Genomic DNA, 5,294 nt, shown 5'->3' on the forward strand with positions numbered 1-5,294 from the left:
AGCCATGGGATCTTCCTGCCCAGCATGGGAGCTGGACTCCCAGAAGACTTGAGCACGGGGTGTCTGTCCTGGAGGCTCAGGATAGGGAGGGGGAGCTCGAGATGGGCTGGCGCCAGCAGGCTGACATTCTGCGTCTGCTGAGGAGTCTTTCCTACCAGCACTTTCTCTCGGTCTCCAGCCCAGGCCCCGTTCAAACCAGCCCTGAAGCCTGCACATCCAGGGCAGGGTGCTGAGGTTACAAAGGGACAGCTTTTGCCTCTGCCTGGTCACAGCCATCTCCACTTCCTGTCCCCAGGGAGGAGCTTAGTGGAGCCCCACCCCCATGTGTTAGTCTGATCAGACTAAACCAAAGAAGCAGAGAGAGGGAAGCAGATCTTGTCCCTGTGGGGATGTGGAGCCCAACCACCATCCTGAGCCCAAGAAGAAAGACAGAGACCCCCACTGCGTTCCTCATGGGAAGCAGGTACACAGGCGAGCCACACATCTCCATCTGCTCACGTCTACTTCCCTTGCCTCCTTTCTCTGTGTCTCTGTGCCCTTCCTGTTTATGAGAGAATCCATCTCCCTGTTTCTTATTCTTTCTTTTTGCTCTTTATCTATACTTTGGGTTTTCTGTGTAAGAGAGATCTTGCAGTACTGAAGTTTGTGTGTCTGATTAATTTCTCTTAATGTTATGGCTTAGGCAGGGTCTTGCTAAATTGACCAGGCTGGGCTTCAACTTGCCGTCCTCCTGCCTTAGTCTCCTTCATCTAAGGCATTTGGGTTCCAAGTCTCAGAGGATGCCACAGTCATTACTGTGCTGGTACTGGAAGGACCCAGGTGCAGTGCCCTGGTCCTCCCTGCTGGCTCCCTGCTGGGCAGGCCTACTGCTCTGCACAGCTCAGGCCCTTCCCCAGGGAGTGGCTGGGCCAGGATAGGAATGTGGGTCCCCTTTCCCCGCCTGGGCGCAACCTGCCCTGTTGCCATTGGCTGTGCTGGGCGGGTCTCCCGAGTCCATCTCTGATTTCCACTTCTCTGGCCTTGCTCATCCAACCCCGAGTGTGAGCCCAGTGCCAAGTTCTCTGCCTTTCAGAAGGAGCAGGGAAACTTCATGAAGGTGACTCTCACGATGGGGGACACTCGGAACAGGGCTGAGGCATCCAATCCTTCTGCTTTGCTGCTAAAGGAAGCAGGGAATGCAATGTGGAGATTGGTTGGCCATGCCCAGGAGCATCACTGCCTTGGGACTCGGCACTGGGATCAGGTGGTGAGCAAAGGCTCATCTCGGCTCATGGGTTCAGAGGCTTCAGGCTGTGGACAGCGGGCTCAGGTGTTCTCAGACCTCTGAGGAGGCAGAATCTTTGTGGCAGAAAGGCTGGCAGAGGAGGCCGCTCAGCTCATGGCAGCCAGGAAGCAGGGCAAAAGGGAAGAGCCAGAGAGGAAGAGGTGGAGGGCCAGACCCAGTCCCCAGGGACACACCACTGAAAGCCACCACTTCAGCTCGGCCCATCCTGTCTCCATCACCACCCAATAGCACTGTGACCAAATCCCAGATGTCTCCAGTGGTGAAGGAGAAGCTCAGGACCCACGCACGCTCCCAAGAGCCCACCCAGTGTGCTCCCAGCACTCGGGGCTGAGGCAGGAGGGCCGCAAGTGAGAGCCCAGTCCGGGCAGTTCAGCCAGACCTGGGCTTGAAATGAGAAAACAGAAAGAGCTGGGGATGCAGCTCAGAGGCAAGCACTTACCTAACACTAGGGAGGTCCTAGGAATGAAAAAGAAGAGAGGGAGGGAAAAAAGAAAAAAAAAAAGATGCTTAAATGCTTGCTGCCTGTGATGAACCATGACGGTTTTGTTTATTTCTTTTTGTTTTTGTTTTGAGGCAGGTCTCACTATGCGCATCCTGGGCCTGACTGCATTTGCATAAGCAGGTGCTTAAACAACTGAGCTAATAGGCAGGCCCCCCAAAATAATGTTTTGGGGGCTTTAGGGTTTTTTTTGTTTTTGCTTTTGTTTGTTTTTTTATTTTAGGAAAGGGTCTATAGGGTGTTCAGGGTCTCACTACTAGATCAAACTTGTAGTGATCCACCTGTTTACAGCCTCCCAAAAGCTAGGATTACAGGCACGCGCCACCATGCCCAGTCTCAATTGCTGTCTCAGCGCACCCTGGGGGCAGGCCTGGAAATCAAAGCCCCGGCCACTGTGCCCGCTTGCAGCCACTTTAATCCGCTGATCTATTTGGCCAGCCTTCCAAATGCTGGGGACATACGTAGGTTCCACCATGCTAGGCAGACTTACATTTTTTAAGGAATCAAAACAAAATGTAATTTATGAGGGAAGGAGCTGAGCATAGGAGTTGCTTCTGGAAATGTAGGTAAACTACCAAGGACAAGAGACCTTTCTAGGGAGACGAGCATTTTGTTCTATCTGAACAGGTCATGGTTTCAGGATTCCCTGCAGTACCACAGAGCTTGACCTACATACACTGTATCTGGGTGCACTTTACAAGACATGGTCCTCCATTTATTTTTTTATTTTTTTTATTTATTTTTTTTTATTTATTTTTTTTTATTTTTGGCGGAACCGGGGTGGTCCTCCATTTATAAGATAAAGGAATGGCCAAAGGAGCTGGGAGTGTGCTGGGGAGGCTGAAAACAAGAGGATCACTATGAGTCCAATCTGCATACGAGATCCTATAGACCCTGCACTAAATACATTAAAAAAGAAGCTGGGCATGACGGAACACCCCATCTACCCAGGGGTCTCTTTGGTGCCCCATATCCCATACCTGGCTCCCTGACTTCCAGGCACCTGCGCATTCCCACCACCCCGCACCTGCAGCCGTAGGCTGCCAGGCCACGGGGCTGCCCCTGTCCATGTGGCCTACAGCCAGCACCCATCCTGGGTCAGCTGGTGAACTCCCACCTTGCAGCTGCCCTCGAGCCCACACACCTGTCCCTGCTGCCTGCAACTTGGACACTACCTTTTCCATGACACACTTGGCTATTTCCACAAACTAAAAAGGCCCTGACTTCAATATCCAAAGCCAAGAGAAAAAATAAAAGTAATAATACAACTTCTTAGCTGATGGTATTTGATTTTTTTAATGGGTTCTCTTCTCTTAAGACCCCACCCTTTCCCCAGGTCACCACCAAAGGCAGGACTTGTCACTTTCTCCTATCTACTTCGGAGGGTCTGGTGACAAGGGGGATCACTGTCCCCAGGTCTCAGAAACACATGTCATAGAGGACACATACACTGGAAGGTGCCCATACCTCACGGCTGCAGCCTCATGGGCTGCTCTGGCTTTTCTGGGTTGAGCCCAGCTGGTCCCTGTCCTTAGGGGGTGCAGGGTGGGCAGAGGCAGGAAGGCTGCTCCTCTTGCTCCCAGTTCCACCTCACAGTCCCCATGGAGCTCACACCTCCACGGTGGTGAATGGGGAGGATGGCACTGGGCCACAGTCTCCTGCCCACACACAGATGCCACATTAGAACATGGCAGTGCCAACCTGTCCCCTCGCCCCACACCCACCAGTCCCAACAGGAGGAGGAAGATACTCCTAGTTGTGCCAAGTCCTTGTGCCCTGTGCCAGGGACAGGGAGGACAAATCTAGGCAACAGGAAAGCCTCTGAGAATTCGGCGATGACCATGCTGGCAGCGCTGTCTCAGTCGCTCTTACGCTTCTGTTCACTAAGTCCAGGCAGTGCAAGGCACAGGACATGTGCTTTGTCTGCTAATGTGTCCCGTGTCCTTGTACCCACCTGAGTGGGTGGCAACTGTGAGATCCCCATTGCCTGGAGGAGGAAGCTGAGTCTCCGAGCTCAGTGGCTGAGCCAGCCCAGCAGCTGAACGTGGGAGCCAGAGTCCAAGCAGCTCACTGGGCTGGTAAACTCAGTGCCAGTAGTGAATGAAAGATACAGAGTTGAAAAACAGGAGGAAACACTACTGCAAAGGGGAAAAAGGCCAAGAGAGCTGAGCCACCCTGACAAGAGTCAGGATAGGGAGCTCCAGAAAACGTGGAGGACCTGTGGGTGCTTTGTTCCTGGTTATCTTCACTGACGGCCAGTGCCTGAACTTGCCATCAATGGATTAGTTCCCTGCACTGTCACAGGTTGATCCCAAGCCCCAAGACCCTGAGCTCTGTGCCAAGGTCTATGTGCATATTTCCAGGGAAATTCCACTTGGTTTTCTCTTGTCCTGTCTGGGCCTCATCTCTAGAGTTTATGGGTTGGCTAGATGCGGCCTCACCTAGACGGGCAAGTTAGTGGTTAAGCTAGTGCAGCAGTATGGCAGCCGCGGAGTGGAAATACATATATATAGAGAGAGATTTATAAGTGTATGTACTTTTAGGTACTAAATAAGAGTCTTTTTATACTGGGCCACCCCTGCCTTTTTTGTGTTTTATGAAAAGTGGGGAGGTGCAAGTAACCAGCCTTATCAGCTTTCCCTTGTCCTCTTAATTACTACCCCCAGCAAAGTTTTTCTAGTGCAGATTAGCCAGAAATCCCAGTGGCATTCTCATTTTTTCCCTACATTTTTCCCATCTGAAACATTGTTAGGTAGTAGCCCATGAAAATATTTAGTAGGGAGGATTTTCAATGGCCTTTGGCAAAAGGTGTCTGCCACCATGATTGTGGGTTCCACCTGCAGGGTCACTTGGGTTGTGACAGCCTCTATTCTTTTGTGAGAATAAACAAACTTTACCAAGTGCCATTAAAACTTAAATGTTTAGTGACCGGGGGCTGGTGAGATGGCTCAGTGGTCTAAAGCACCTACTTAGAACAAGCTTAGCAAATCACAGGGACCGTGGTTGAATCCCCCAGCACCACATGCCAGCCAGCCCCGCCCCCTGATGAGCTGAGCTGGCCACACACACACACACACACACACACACATAAATAAATAAATAAAAATTTGAAAAAAAATGTTTAGTGACCAAGCCCTAAGCTCTAGAATGGAAAGGCAGATTGGGGAATGAGTGGTTTACGCTCATTGTTCCTCAAGGAGCAGAATAGCAGTTGTAACCAGCTGGCTCTTAGACCTGTCTAGAGGGGTAGGTAGAAACTGCCAGCCAGGGCCAACGATTGGAGCCCCCCTTTATGCCTAGTCTATGTTGCTATTACTTGTATACAAGGTTGGTTATAGTTCTTTTTGCTTGTTGTCCAAGACCAAGTTAAAGTGAGACCTGAGTTCATGGAAAGTTACCTCTTGATATACAGCAAGGTCAGTTAAGTGTGCTCAGACATTACTGTTGGAACCACATACAGAGCCTCGGAGGTCCTCTGTGGGTGTTGGCTGGCAGGAAATGTAAGGCCTT

This window comes from Octodon degus, unplaced genomic scaffold, assembly GCF_000260255.1.
Source record: "Octodon degus isolate 3935 unplaced genomic scaffold, OctDeg1.0 scaffold00779, whole genome shotgun sequence".
NCBI classification, from domain to species: domain Eukaryota; kingdom Metazoa; phylum Chordata; class Mammalia; order Rodentia; family Octodontidae; genus Octodon; species Octodon degus.